The sequence below is a fragment of the Ambystoma mexicanum genome, chromosome 5q (assembly GCF_040938575.1).
Source record: "Ambystoma mexicanum isolate Mex_15411 chromosome 5q, UKY_AmexF1_1, whole genome shotgun sequence".
Lineage (NCBI taxonomy): Eukaryota > Metazoa > Chordata > Amphibia > Caudata > Ambystomatidae > Ambystoma > Ambystoma mexicanum.
Genome location: NC_090933.1, coordinates 1,331,654,333 through 1,331,670,212, shown reverse-complemented (window position 1 = coordinate 1,331,670,212; position 15,880 = coordinate 1,331,654,333). Strand labels below are relative to the sequence as shown.

Genomic DNA, 15,880 nt, shown 5'->3' with positions numbered 1-15,880 from the left:
GCAGTTGTACTAGCAGTGGCCTCGTAGGCAGTACTGAGAAGTGGTGCAGCAGCATTGCAATCATTAGGCACAGGAGCATTACGATCATTAGGTATTGCATTTGTCATGGCAATTGTGCTAGCAGTGGACTCGCAACCAGTACTGAAAACTGGTGCAGGAGCTTGGCAATCATTAGGTATGGCAATTGTACTAGTAGTGGGCTCGTAGGCAGTACTGAGAACTGGTGCAGGAGCCTTGCAATCATTAGGCACAGGAGCATTATAATCATTAGGTATTGCATTTGTCATGGCAATTGTGCTAGCAGTGGGCTCGCAGGCAGTACTGAGAACTGGTGCAGCAGCATTGCAATCATTAGGCACAGGAGCATTACAATCATTAAGTATGGCATTTGGCATGGCAGTTGTACTAGCAGTGGACTCGCAACCAGTACTGAGAACTGGCGCAGGAGCCTTACAATTATTAGGTATTGCATTTGTCATGGCAGTTGTGCTAGCAGTGGGCTCGCAGGCAGTACTGAGAACTGGTGCAGCAGCATTGCAATCATTAGGCACAGGAGCATTATAATCATTAGGTATTGCATTAGTCATGGCAATTGTGCTAGCAGTGGGCTCTCAGGCAGTACTGTGAACTGGTGCAGCAGCATTGCAATCATTAGGCACAGGAGCATTACAATCATTAAGTATGGCATTTGGCATGGCAATTGTACTAGCAGTGGACTCGCAACCAGTACTGAGAACTGGCGCAGGAGTATTACAATCATTAGGTATGGCATTTGGCATGGCAATTGTGCTAGCCGTGGGCTCGGAGGCAGTACTGAGAACTGGTGCAGGAGCCTCGCAGTCATTAGGCACAGGAGCATTACAATGATTAGGTATGCTGCCTCCGAGCCCACTGCTAGCACAATTGCCATGCCAAATGGTGTAGATAATGATTGTAATGCTCCTGTGCCTAATGATTGCAAGGCTCCTGCACTGCCAGATCGCTAATCGACATAGTTTATGTTTGGAACTACGGCAGTAGGTTAATGAAAACATTATTGTGTAATGCTTTCACTTTGGTTCGTCTTGCGCTGGTCCAAGAATGTCACCTCTAGTGGCACAATACGAATGCCCCCGGCCGTCCGTCTTAATCATGGGCACAGTTCCCGAAAAACACAAAATAGAACCAGTGTCCTATTCTATTATTCCTAGCTTAAGTATTCAGGTGACCGGCCTGCTTTGAACACTGTACTTTATTCAAAGTAAACGCTTCAGACACCCAGGACACTCAGTCAAGAGCATCAAGGCGGTGCCAAGAGGCAGTGGCTTGGACAGGCAGTGGTAGCTCGCCTCACGGCAGACCACCAGCTCGATCCCAAGATCCAACTACGAGCTTTTTAACTGCACCAACTTTAATATATGCTATTGGAGTTGGAATTACTGCGGCTGCTGGCACCAGACTTGCCCTCTAATGGGTACTCGTTAAAGGATTTAAAGTGTATCATTCCAATTACAGTGCCTCGAAAGAGTCCTGTATTGTTATTTTCCGTCACTACCTCCCGGAGTCAGGATTGGGTCATTTGGGCACCTGCTGCATTCCTTGGTGTGGTAGCCGTTTCTCAGGCTCCCTCTCCAGAATCAAACCCCGATTCCCCATCACCTGTGGTCACCATGGTAGGCACAGAAAGTACCATCAAAAGTTGATAGGGCAGACATCTGAATGCATTGTCGCGGTCACATGGATGTGCGATCGGCCTGAGGTTATCTAGAGTCACCAAAGTGGCCGGGCGAGCCCGGATTGGTCTTGGGTCTGATAAATGCACGCATCCCGGGAGGTCTGCGCTCGTCGGCATGTATTAGCTCTAGAATTACCACAGTTATCCAAGTAACAGATGGAGCGATCAATGGAACATAACTGATTTAATGAGCCATTTGCAGTTTCACTGTACCAGTCGTTTGTACTTACACGTGCATGGCTTAATCTTTGAGACACGCATATGCTACTGGCAGGATCAACGAGGTAGCCGCACCTGCTGGAGGGTAGCAACAGGGGGAGCCATGCGACTGCCTCAGAGCCAACCTTTGCACCCTCTGGGGCTGTCTGCAGGACCCAAGCGCCAAAGAGCATCTCTAGACGTGTGTGGGTCGGGTGGACAGGTTGGTCACGCGGGTGCCGGCGGTGGGTGGGAGATAGTGGCCAGGCCAAGGCACAACTTGAACCGGTAGGGGGGTTCGCCAGCACGCTGCCACTGGTATGGCGACAGAGGGGGTCAGCAGCCAACTTGTGTTCCGAACTGCTGGAGAAACGTGCTTGGTGGAGGAGGAGCCTCGTCATGGCTTGCGAGGGGATCCCGTCTGATCTGACCACTGGGGAGTTTCTGGGCTGCTCGGCCTTCACGCTAGAGCCGCCCACTCGAGGGGGTCCTCCCCGAGGGAAGCACACCCTTGACACGGTCCCAAGGCGGGTGGAAGCAAATTGCTTGAAACAGCCGAGGCTGGCCAAACAGTCCAACCCTAGACAGACCAAGTGCACCAAATCGATCCCATGGAGTGCTCGGAAGAGCACCCCTAGCAGGCCAGTCTCTGCTGGGGCATTGCGTGGGGCACGCCCCCCGGCCGGCCCGGGGAGGTACTGTGGTTTCACCATGGAGCCCGGGTTGGGCAGCGAGAACCAAGAGGAGCTCAGACAGGCTCCTCTCACCCAGTCTATAGTAATCCGGAGGAAGGTGACTAAGCTTTTTCATCTGTGTACCCAGAAGACCTCTCGGCAAAAGCGTCGGGTATAGAGCCAACTGGAGAAAAATGTCAAACTTACGCCCATCGGGACTTCCAGAGCAGCCCAGCCGTCTGGTCCTTGCAGACATTCCTCTGGGCAATGACCAGATGGCCGTGCTCAGAGAGCAGCCATCGGTAGGTCAATGCATTCCAATGGGCCTGGACGGGAAGGGCCTTTGCCCCCCCGCCTGACAAAGGACAGGGGACCGGTAGGTGCCCAAAGGCATGGGCCAGCACCAATCGTCATCCTTGAGCTCTGGCCAGGCCACCTTAGAGTCCCCCCCCCTCCACGTAAGAGGTTTTTCATCCACCTTGGAGCTTATCCCTCCGGGGAGGGACAGTCGACCCACATGTGAGACAGGTACCCAAGGCTGGGTGCTTGGGGGGGGCAGCATCCCCCCCCTGTAAGCCTGGAGCTTTAGCAGGGCCCCTTTAGAGTTTCTCCCTCCGGTGCTCCCCGTGTCTGCCGCAAGGCTTGGGGACTCTCGACCCACACGCACAAGGCTGGCACCCAAGGCCAGTGGGGGCAGCTTCCCTGGCCACCCTGGAGCTCTGGCCCGGGCCACCTTAGAGCTTCTCCAGCCACATTAGAGCTTTACCCTCCAGGGAGGGACAGGACCACCGGGCTTGGGGACAGTCAACCCAGACATGAGCCATGCGCCCCAGGCCAGGACCCCCCCCCGCCAGCCACCCTGGAGCTTTAGCAGGGCCCCTTTAGAGCTTTTCCCTGTGGGGAGCGATGGGAACTCCACCAGGGCTCCCTGTGACTACCACTGGGTTTGGGGGCTTTCGCCCTGGAGCTCTGGCCGGGCCCCCCCTCAGAGATTCTCCCACCACATTAGAGCCTTTCCCTCCAGGACTAACCCACAAACACTGTGGAACTCAGGGCCGGACACTGCAAGCGCATTTACCCCCACGCGGAGGAAAGGTACCCGCTCAGGGTGCCCCTTGACACACGCACCTCGTCTTGGACCTGATCACATGTGGTTGATACTTGCCCGAGGACCGGGAGCAACCCACCAACGCCATTGAACTGAAGCCGGTAATTGCGCCACGGCCGACCTGGAGGCCGCAGGGTGGCACTTCCATGCCAACTGAGACAAATGCAGGAGTCAGCCGTGGCAACCACAACTCGGGCCATCTGGGCCTACTCCCCGGGCCAGATGGCCCAGCGGCCGTGCCTGCCCCCACCGTCCAGGGGCACAGGCTTAAGGTACCATCCCGCGCCCTGGTGTGGCTTAAGGCACCACCTCGAAGGCCCGGGCCAAGACCATCTGGTCCGCCAGGCTGACCAGGAAAGCTGAGACGAGTGCTCCCTCCCAGCCCGCACACCCCCGTGGGTGCGCACCTAGGGTGGGTGGTATTTTACTGTGCGTCCTGCAGGCACCAGGAGGAAGGATGGAGAACCTTGGTGACGGTGCCGCCTTGCGACAAAAGCTAGGCACAGAGGATGACTTCCACTAGATCGCAGCGAGGTAGCTGCTCTGCTACTTATGAAACACTGAACCAGAATCAGGTTGTCTACGAATGATTTAGCACCAGATTCCCCACAAACATGCGGTGCACTACGGGTGAGAGAGGTGGCCCCCTTCTGTCCAAGTCCCAAGGCGAGCGGCTCTACACACCGGCCGCGAGGCCGGCTATCCTAAGCCAACAGATGCTCGACAGCGCTGCAGTATCACGGTTTGGGGGGGGGGGATTTCTGACTTAGAGGCGTTCACTCATAATCCCACAGATGGTAGCTTCACCCCATTGACTCTTCAGCCAAGCATGCACACCAAATGTCTGAACCTGCGGTTCCTATCGTACTGAGCAGGATTACTATTGCAACAACACAACATCAGTAGGGTAAAACTAACCTGTCTCACATCGGTCTAAATCCACCTCACATTCCCTATTAGTGGGTGAACAATCCGATGCTTGGTGAAATCTGTTTCACAATGACAGGAAGAGTCGACATCGAAGGATCAAAAAGCGACGTCGCTATGAAGGCTTGTCCGCCACAAGCCAGTTATCCCTGTGATAACTTTTCTGACACCTCCTGCTTGAAACCCAAAGTCAGCAGGATCGTGAAGCCCCGCTTTCACGGTCTGTATTCATACTGAAAAATTGAGATCAAGCTAGCTTTTGCCCTTCTGCACTGCAGGAGGTTTCTGTCCTCCCCGAGTTCGCCTTAGGACACCTGCGTTATCCTTTGACAGGTGTACCACCCCAGTCAAACCCCCCACCTGCCACTGTCCCCGGAGTGGGTCGTGCCCAGCAGGTGCCGGGCGCTTGGAGCCAGAAGCGAGAGCCCCAAGGGGTAAGTGGAAAAACAATAAGAGTATGGTGTTTCCCAGAGGCCCAAGGGCCTCCCACTTATCCTACCTCTCATGTCTCTTCACAGTGCCAGACTAGAGTCAAACTCAACGCAGACGATTCTGCCAAGCTTGTTCCCTTGGCTGTGGTTTCGCTAGATAGTAGGTAGGGACAGTGGGAATCTCATTCATCCATTCATGCACATCACTAATTGGATGACAAGGCATTTGGCTACCTTAAAGGTCATAGTTACTCCAGCCGTTTACCCACGCTTCATTGAATTTCTTCACTTTGACATTAAGAGCACTTGGCAGAAATCACATTGCGTCAACACCCTCCACGGGCCTTTGCAATGCTTTGTTTTAATTAAACAGTCAGATTCCCCTAGTCCGTACCAGTTCCAAGTCAGCTGCTAGGTGTCGGCCGAGGCAGAATGCCGGCCCTGAACCCCAGGAGGGGGAACGAGAGAGGCAAACACTGCAGCTGGGGTGATCCACAGGAAGGGCCTGGCTCGCATCCAGAGGCAGAGCCGCCCCCCTGGGGGGGGAAGACACCTCATCCAGCCATGGTGCACATCCAGCCCTGCTTTGCGCCCCAGCCCGACCGACCTAGCCCTTAGAGGCAATCCTTATCCCGAAGTTACGGACCTAACTTGCCAACTTACATTGTTCTGACATGCCAGGTTGTCCGCCTTGGAGACCTGCTGCGGATATGGGTACGGCCTGGCGCGAGATTTGCAACATCTCACCCAGATTTTCAAGGACCAGCGAGAGCTCACCGGATGCCGCCGGAACCGCAACGCTTTCCAAGGCTCGGGCCCCTTTCTCAGGGCTTACTCATTCCAGGGTGCCCTGCCCTTCACAAAGAAAATAACTCTCCCTGCGGCTACCGCCGGCTTCTCTGGGATCATTTGCGTTACCGCACTGGACGCCGCAAGGGCGCTTGACTCTGCCAATCTGGGTTCGGGGATCTGAACCCAACTCCCTTTCGATTATCTGAGGGCAACGGAGGCCATAGCCCATCCCTTCCGAAGAGTGCTCGCCTATCTCTTAGGACCGACTGACCCATGTTCAACTTCTGTTCACATGAAACCTTTCTCCACTTAACCCTTCAAAGTTCTTGTTTGAATATTTGCTACTATAACCAAGATCTGCATCTGTGGCAGCTGCACCCGGGCCCTCGCTCTGGGCTTCTGTGCGTACCGCAGCAGCCCTCCTACTCGCCTGACTTGGTCCCCGCGGCTCTCAGCGCGGGCCGTGTATGGGCCTGACGCTCCAGCGCCATCCATTTTCAGGGCTAGTTGATTCGGCAGGTGAGTTGTTACACACTCCTTAGCGGATTCCGACTTCCATGGCCACCATCCTGCTGTCTATATCAACCAACACCATTTCTGAGGTCTGATGAGCATCGGCATCACGCGCCTTAACCCGGGGTGCGGTTCATCCCGCAGCGCCAGTTCTGCTTACCAAAAGTTGCCCACTGAGCACTTTCATACAATACCCGGATCCACGCAGGCGAGCCGGGCTAAATACCCATTTAAAGTTTGAGAGTAGGTTGAGATAATTTTGGCCCCAAGACATCTAATCATTCGCTTTGCTAGATAAAACTGGGGTTTCCGTGCACCAGCTATCCTGAGGGAAACTTCGGAGAGAACCAGCTACTATATTGGTCGATTAGTCTTTTGCCCCTATCCCCAGGTCGGATGATCAGTTTGCACATCAGGACCGCTACAGACCTCCACCAGGCCGAGTCCACCATCTTTCGGGTACTATCACACACGCTCATGCATCATCTCTCTGATAGAGCGGGCGAGACGGGTTGGTGGAGGGCCCACCGCGACAGGATGCCACTGCTATCGGTGAGCACCGGCCCTCAACATCATTGCATCACAGGGTTTCATTCGGCCCTCTGACTCAGGCGCGTGTTATACTCCTTAGTCAGTGTTTCCAGACAGGTCGGGTGGTTAACTGACATCACCTCGGACACCTGGCTCCCTTTTGTGGGCCGCCCCGCCCGGCAGCACGACGTGGTCGGGGCGTATTGAGGGCAGTCCACCACAGTCGCATCGGGAGCCCTGTCTCCCATCGCCACTCTAGCGACCCCCCCAAGAGTGGCCAGGACGGTTGCCGGATAAGGGCCCTGTGGCGGTCTATCTCCCTCAGCCCCGTGGACACAGCAAAACTGCTGTCAGGGGGCTGTAACACTCTCTGCTGGAGCAGAGAGCCACCTGCCGCCTGGGGCCTTCCCAGCCAGTCGTGGTGCACCGCTACAGAGGAAATGCACCCTGCTGGGGCTGGATGTGCCCGGGCCGCAGACCCACAAGGGCCTCCCCCGTTCCAGGTAACCAACCTGGCTGCCGTGTTGAATCCTGTGGGCGGACTACACAGACCCCACCAGTTTACCGCTCAACTATTTCACGCCCTCTTGAACTCTCTCTTCAAACTTCTGTTCAACTTTCCCTTACAGTACTTGTTGGCCATCAGTCTCGCGTCCGTATTTAGCCTTAGACAGAGTTTACCACATGCTTTGGGCTGCATTCCCAAGCAACCCGACTCCAAGAAGACCTGATCCCGGTGTGCAAGAGGCCGCTATTGGCCTAACACCATCTGCGTGGTGAGACTCAATCAGAAGGACTTGAGCCCCCTGAGCGATGCCAGGGAGTCTGTCTTCTGTACGCCACATTTCCCACGCCTGCCGCTGAATGGGGATTCCGCGCTGGGCTATTCCCTTTTCACTGGCCGTTACGGAGGGAATCCTGGTTAGTTTCTTTTCCTCTGCTTAGTAATATGCTTAAATTCAGCAGGTCACCACGTCTGATCTGAGGCCGTGGTCGGGGATGCGCAAAGCTCAGGGCAGCTGGCCTCGGGCCCGTACGGGGGGTTGCCCCAGCCCTGTGCCTCTGGCGCAGGCGAGTGTGCTCTGTCCCAATCTGCGACAGAAGCCCACATGGTCACGAGGTCCGCGCTCCATGGTCATCCTGCGCCGGCAGCCATGGGACACCAAAGACAGCCGCACACATCACGGCCAGATGCCCCGGGGTAGGGTGAAGGTGCGCCAGGCTTTTTTAAAGCCTGCTGCTGCCACCACCACATCCGGGGGGTGCGCCGGCCACCCGGCCCTCCCGAAACCAGCATGATGCGGGGAAACTGGGGAGGTAGGACGCGTCTGCAATGAGCTTGCGTGCCAGATCCATGGATCCTGCGACGGTGCTGATCGGGGTCTGACCTTAGGGGGATGAATGGAATGGGGTCTCTGCGACAGCCCCAGTCACGCCCCTGGGAGGGAACCCTGGGGCGATTGATGTACAAGCGACCCTCAGACAGGCATAGCCCCGGGAAAAACCCAGGGCCACATGGTGCGTTCGAAGTGTTGATCAATGTGTCCTGCAATTCAAAGTAATTCTTGCAGCTAGCTGCGTTCTTCATTGAGGCACAAGTCGAGTGATCCACCACCAAGCGTCACAGGCAACTTTGTTTTGTTCCAGACGCTGGCCTGACCCTGCCGGTGCAGGAGAGGTCGGGGGAGGCAGCGCTGCCTGTAGCGGGACAGCCCAGCGCCCTGTCTAGCTCGGCCGAAACCATTGTGGTTTAATAAAAGAAAAAAAAGCCAGATGCTCAGCCTGGGAAGCCTGACCGCCACCTGCCGCAGCACATCTCCCCATCTCTCCCTCTCCCTCCAGAAACACACCCATGTGCACCATCCCTATGCCCAGATCCACACCAATGTGCCCCCACCACCTCACTCCAGAGCCACACCAATGTGCACCCACCACCTCACTCCAGAGCCACACCAAGATGCCCCGTCCCACTTCCCAACCCACACCTAGATGACCCATGCCACCCTCTAGACCCACTGTGCCCCATCTCTCCCTCCAGAAACACACCCATGTGCACCATACCTCCGCCCACATCCACAATGTGCCTCCACCACCTCCCTCCAGAGCCACACCAAGATGCCACATCCGCCACCTGCCCACCTGGCCCGATACACTCCTTCTTCCCAGACCCCTTCCGCTTCCCTTTTGGAGGGGGCTGGGAGACGGACAGCGAGGTGGGCCAGAGACAGCACAGACGGGGGGTTGGGTGGGACCGCTAGAGTCTTCAAACCCCAGCCCAGCCGCATAGGGCCCAGCTCCAGGTACCTGGGCAAGAGGGAAGGTCACCCACTGTGCCAGCGGGCCTGGCCATCGCTCGCTCATAGATGTGGGCGGCTGGAACCTTGGCGCCCACCGTCGAGTAAGCCAGCTGCACCATGGCTCAGGACTCATGCCTGGCGTTCCGGGCCCCTGTCTGCCTGGGGAGGCGCCCCTCGAGAGCAGTCAGGTTCCCCTCGGCTCCAGGCTGCCCCCACTCGGGGCCTCCCTGTTGACCAGGGTGTGCCCACCAATGCCCACCCGCTGGCAGGTCTGAGAGAGTAGTGCACGCCCCTGGCCAGCGCAGAGACGGGCTCAGTGAGGAGAGGGGGCTGTGCAGGGCTTCATTTCCGTTGCGTGGTTGGGGACATCTCCAGCAGGTTAACCCAACCCTGCCAGGCATCCCTGGCCATCTGCTGGGTCGCGGACCCCTCTCTGGTGGAAGGGAATCCCCGCTCTCTGGTGGACCACACATACCGGACTGCTCTGCGAGAGGTGCCCCGGGCTGTGGGTGTGCATGTCTGGGATGCAACCAAGGTCGGGCCCACGGCTCTCCCTCCCGCTGCTCCACTGTTAATGATCCTTCATGCCCCCACCCACAAGCAGATACCATTCACACTCAAATGCCCCATTTCTCCTTCCAAACACATGTTCCAGATTCAAATGCCACCTCCCTCCTGACCCACATGCCACCATCCCTCCATCAAAACCCACACAAAGACACCAACATCCCTCCATACCTACACCAAGATCTTCCACCCCTCAGAGCCACACCCATATGCTTCACCTCTACCTCCAGACTCACACTCAGATAGCGCCATTCGCCCTCTCTCTATACCCACACCCGATTACCCAATCCCTTCGACACACACATGCTCCCACCACTCCAATAAACCAACATCCTTCTTTCAAGACAAACATACCCCATCCCTCCATTCACACCCAGATATTCCCTTACTTCCCACCAGAGTGCTCCAGCCCTGACCCATATGCTCCTCCACCATTCCCTGACATGCCCCCACCATATGCCCTGTCCCTCCATTCCAGATCAACAATGCCCCCTCCGATCCAGACTCCAAGATGCCCAATCCCTTCCTCAAGACCCATACCATGATGGCCCATGCTCCCTCCACACAGAAAGATGCCCCTATCCGTCCCTCGACCAATGAGCCCCAATCCCTCCCTCCAGATGCACACCCATGTGCACCATCCCTTCCTCTCAGACCCACACCAATATGCCCCATCCCTCCCTCTCAGAACCACACCAAGATGCCCCATCCCTCCCTCTAGACCAATACCATAATGCCCCATCCTCCCTCCACATAGCAAGATGCCCCTTCCCCTTGCATCAGATGCCCATGTGCCGATCCTGAATCACATGCAGATAGCCCCAGCCAACCCCCTCTAAAACCACCCATCCTAGTATGCCCCCATCCGCCCAGACCCACACCAATATGCCCCATCCCCTCCTTCCAGACCCACCCAAATATGCAGCCTTCCCTCCCCAGACCAATGTCCCCGCCCCTCCCATCAAACCCACACCAATGTGCCCACACCAATGTGCCCCCACCACCTCCTTCCAGAGCCACACCAAGATGCCCCGTCCAACTTCCCAACCCACACCTAGATGACCCATGCCACCCTCCAGACCCACTGTGCCTCATCTCTCCCTCCAGAAACACACCCATGTGCACCATCCCTCTGCCCAGATCCACACCAATGTGCCCCCACCACCTCCCTCCAGAGCCACACCAAGATGCCACTTCCCAACCCACACCTAGATGACCCATGCCACCCTCCAGACCCACTGTGCCCTATCTCTCCTTCCAGAAACACACCCATGTGCACCATCCCTCCCTCCAGAGCCCCACCAATGTGCCCCCACCACCTCCCTCCAGAGCCCCACCAATGTGCCCCCACCACCTCCCTCCAGAGCCACACCAAGATGCCCCGTCCAACTTCCCAACCCACACCTAGATGACCAATGCTACCCTCCAAACCCACTGTGCCCCATCTCTCCCTCCAGAAACACACCCATGTGCACCATCCCTCTGCCCAGATCCACACCTATGTGCCCCCACCACCTCCCTCCAGAGCCACACCAAGATGCCCCGTCCCACTTCCCAACCCACACCTAGATGACCCATGCCACCCTCCAGACCCACTGTGCCCCATCTCTCCCTCCAGAAACACACCCATGTGCACCATCCCTCTGCCCAGATCCACACCAATGTGCCCCCCACCACCTCACTCCAGAGCCACACCAATGTGCACCCACCACCTCACTCCAGAACCACACCAAGATGCCCCGTCCCACTTCCCAACCCACACCTAGATGACCCATGCCACCCTCCAGACCCACTGTGCCCCATCTCTCCCTCCAGAATCACACCCATGTGCACCATCCCTCCACCCAGATCCACACCAATGTACCCCAACCCTCCCCCAAACCCACACCGCTTTCCCTATCCCTCCCCCAGATCCACACCACTATGTCCTATCCCTCCCTCCAGACCCACACCAATGTGCCCCTTTCTCCAGATCCACACAAATGTGCCCAATCCCCCAGACCCACACCAGCATGCCCCTATCCTACCATTCAGAACCCACCAAAATGCCCAATCCCTCCCTCTAGTCTAGACCAATACCATAATGCCCCATCCTCCCTCCAAATAGCAAGATGCCCCTTCCCCCTTGCAACAGATACCTGTGTGCCAATCCCGAATCACACGCAGATAGCCCCAGCCAACCCCCTCTAAAACCACCTGTTCTAAGAGTCATACGCTCATGAAACATTAAATCATTCTATTAGCCCCCTTTGATCAGTTAAACACCACCACTGTCTCCCTGTCCCGTAGCCCTCCATACCGTTCATGTTGAATAGATGAGCATGATTTTTAAAGTACATGTAATATCCCGCTCCCCTGTCTAAATCGGGTGTCTCGGGTGTCTTGCAGGAACATTCACTGTATCCAGAAGAAAATTGCAACCTGGCAGCCAGAGCCTTGGCGCTCAGGACGCTCCAGGGTCTCCTAAAAACGTTCCCGCCGTCCCAATGAAAATGCCCACCCCAAACGCTCCAAGCAAAAGGCTGGCAAGCAGGGTCCCAAGGAAAATGCCCACCCCATCCGCTGCGAGGCAAAGGCAGGCAGGGTCACAAGGAAAATGCCCACCTCATCCGCTGCAAGCAAAAGGCTGGCACGGTCTCAAGGAAAATGCCCACCCCATCTGCTGCAAGCAAAAGGCTGGCAGGGTCACAAGGGAAATGCCCACCCCATCCGCTGCAAGCAAAAGGCTGGCAGGGTCCCAAGGAAAATGCCCACCCCATCCGCTGCAAGCAAAAGGCAGGCAGGGTCCCAATGAAAACGCCCACCCCAAACGCTGCAAGCCAAAGCCTGGCAGGGTCACAAGGAAAATGCCCACCCCATCCGCTGCAAGCAAAAGGCAGGCAGGGTCCCAAGGAAAATGCCCACCTTAAATGCTGCAAGGCAAAGGCAGGCAGGGTCCCAATGAAAACACACACCCCAAAAGCTGCGAGGCAAAGGCAGGACGGGTCCCAAGGATAATGCCCACCCCATCCGCTGCGAGGCGCAGGCAGGCAGGGTCCCAAGGAAAATGCCCACCCCATCTGCTGCAAGGCAAAAGGCTGGCAGGGTCACAAGGAAATTCCCACCCCATCCGCTGCAAGGCACGGGCAGGCAGGGTCCCAAGGAAAATGCCTACCCATCCACTGCAAGGCAAAGGCAGGCAGGGTCCCAAGGAAAATGCCCACCCCCATCCGCTGCAAGCAAAAGGCTGGCAAGGTCCCAAGGAAAATGCCCACCCCCATCCGCTGCAAGCAAAAGGCTGGCAAGGTCCCAAGGAAAATGCCCACCCCCATCCGCTGCAAGGCAAAGGCAGGCAGGGTCACAAGGAAAATGCCCACCCCATCCGTTGCAAGGCAAAGGCAGGCCAGGTCCCAAGGAAAATGCCCACCCCATCCGCTACAAGGCAAAGGCAGGCAGGGTCCCAAGGAAAATGCCCACCCCATCCGCTGCAAGGCAAAGGCAGGCAGGGTCCCAAGGAAAATGCCCACCCCATCTGCTGCAGGGCAAAGGCAGGCCGGGTCCCAGGGAAAATGCCCACCCCATCCGCTGCAAGGCAAAGGCAGAAGGGTCCCAAGAAAAATGCCCACCCCATCCACTGCAATGCAAAGGCAGGCCGGGTCACAAGGAAAATGCACACCCCACCCGCTGCAAGGCTAAGGCAGGTAGGGTCCCCAGAGAAAATTCACACCCCATCCACTGCAAGGCAAAGGCTGGCAGGGTCCCAATGAAAATGCACACCCCATCCGCTGCAAGCAAAAGGCTGGCCGGGTCACAAGGAAAATGCCCACCCCATCCGCTGCGAGGCAAAGGCAGGCAGGGTCACAAGGAAAATGCCCGTCCCATCCGCTGCGAGGCAAAGGCAGGCAGGGTCCCAAGGAAAATGCCCACCCCATCCGCTGCAAGGCAAAGGCAGGCAGGGTCCCAAGGAAAATGCCCACCCCATCTGCTGCAGGGCAAAGGCAGGCCGGGTCCCAGGGAAAATGCCCACCCCATCCACTGCAAGGCAAAGGCAGAAGGGTCCCAAGGAAAATGCCCACCCCATCCACTGCAATGCAAAGGCAGGCCGGGTCACAAGGAAAATGCACACCCCACCCGCTGCAAGGCTAAGGCAGGTAGGGTCCCCAGAGAAAATTCACACCCCATCCACTGCAAGGCAAAGGCTGGCAGGGTCCCAATGAAAATGCACACCCCATCCGCTGCAAGCAAAAGGCTGGCCGGGTCACAAGGAAAATGCCCACCCCATCCGCTGCGAGGCAAAGGCAGGCAGGGTCACAAGGAAAATGCCCGTCCCATCCGCTGCGAGGCAAAGGCAGGCAGGGTCCCAAGGAGAATGCCCACCCCACCCCATCCGCTGCAAGCAAAAGGCTTGCCGAGGCACAAGGAAAATGCCCACCCCATCCGCTGCGAGGCAAAGGCAGGCAGGTTCCCAAGGAGAATGCCCACCCCACCCCATCCGCTGCAAGCAAAAGGCTGGCCGAGTCACAAGGAAAATGCCCACCCCATCTGCTGCGAGGCAAAGGCAGGCAGGGTCCCAAGGAGAATGCCAACCCCACCCCATCCGCTGTAAGCAAAAGGCTGGCCGAGTCACAAGGAAAATGCCCACCCCATCCGCTGTGAGGCAAAGGCAGGCAGGGTCACAAGGAAAATGCCCACCCCATCCACTGCAAACCAAAGGCAGGCAGGGTCCCAAGGAAAATGCCCACTCCATCCGCTGCAAGGCAAAGGCAGGCAGGGTCCCACAGAAAATGCCCACCCCATCCACTGTAAGGCAAAGGCAGGCAGGGTCCCAATGAAAATGCCCACCCCATCCGCTGCAAGCAAAAGGCTGGCACGGTCCCAATGAAAATGCCCACACCATCCGCTGCAAGCAAAAGGCTGGCAGGGTTCCAATGAAAATGCCCACCCCATCCACTGCAAGGCAAAGGCAGGCAGGGTCCCAAGGAAAATGCCCACCCCACCCACTGCAAGGCAAAGGCAGGCAGGGTCCCAAGGAAAATGCCCACTCAAACGCTGCAAGCAAAAGGCTGGCAGGGTCCCACTGAAAATGCCCACCCCAGCCACTGCAAGGCAAAGGCAGGCAGGGTCCCAAAGAAAATGCCCACCCATCCGCTGCAAGCCAAAGGCAGGCAGGGTCCCAAGGAAAATACCCACCCCATCCGCTGCAAGCAAAAGGCAGGCAGGGTCCGGTTGCACTTGCACCGGCAGTCAGAGCATTCAGAATTCCCACTCAACCCCGGGCTGCTCACTGAACGTCTCCGGAAGCGCTTCACTGCTCCGCCCGGAATCACAGGGATGACATCGGAGTCACATGAAGAAGAGGGGGCGGGCTAGGGTCCTTTTCTCGGATGGGACTTATCCACCACTGTAGGATGTCACGTGGGGAATGGTGGGCGGGCCGTTGCTAGGGTCCTTTTCTCGGATGGGACTTATTCACCACTGTAGGATGTCACGTGAGGAAGAGTGGGCGGGCCGTTGCTAGGGTCCTTTTCTCGGATGGGACTTATTCACCACTGTAGGATGTCACGTGGAGAAGAGTGGGTGGGCCGTTGCTAGGGTCCTTTTCTCGGATGGGACTTATTCACCACTGTGGGATGTCACATGGAGAAGAGTGGGCGGGCCGTTACTAGGGTCCTTTTCTTGGATGGGACTTATTCACCACTGTAGGATGTCACGTGAGGAAAAGTGGGCGGGCCGTTGCTAGGGTCCTTTTCTCGGACGGGACTTATTCACCACTGTAGGAGGTCACGTGAGGAAGAGTGGGTGGGCCGTTGCTAGGGTCCTTTTCTCAGATGGGACTTATTCACCACTGTAGGATGTCAAATGGAGAAGAGTGGGCGGGCCGTAGCTAGGGTCCTTTTCTCGGATGGGACTTATTCACCACTGTAGGATGTCACATGGAGAAGAGTGGGCGGGCCGTTGCTAGGGTCCTTTTCTCAGATGGGACTTATCCACCACTGTAGGATGTCACGTGGGGAAGAGTGGGCGGGCCGTTGCTTGGTTCCTTTTCTCGGATGGGACTTATTCACCACTGTAGGATGCCACGTGAGGAAGAGTGGGCGGGCCGTTGCTAGGGTCCTTTTCTCGGATGGGACTTATCCACCACTGTAGGA

The 15,880-nt window shown here is 57.0% G+C and overlaps 1 non-coding gene and 2 pseudogenes across 1 annotated transcript; 1 reads left to right on the top strand and 2 right to left on the bottom strand.

Annotated features, from left to right (window-relative positions):
- The window catches only part of LOC138498080 (zinc finger protein 850-like), a 352,348-nt pseudogene that overhangs the window by 276,904 nt on the left and 59,564 nt on the right, over positions 1 to 15,880 (top strand).
- On the bottom strand, positions 4,184 to 7,878 carry LOC138499083 (28S ribosomal RNA). The gene has a single exon (XR_011279122.1). It is a non-coding gene; the product is annotated as a 28S ribosomal RNA (ribosomal RNA).
- Positions 8,361 to 8,511, bottom strand: LOC138499419 (5.8S ribosomal RNA; annotated as a pseudogene).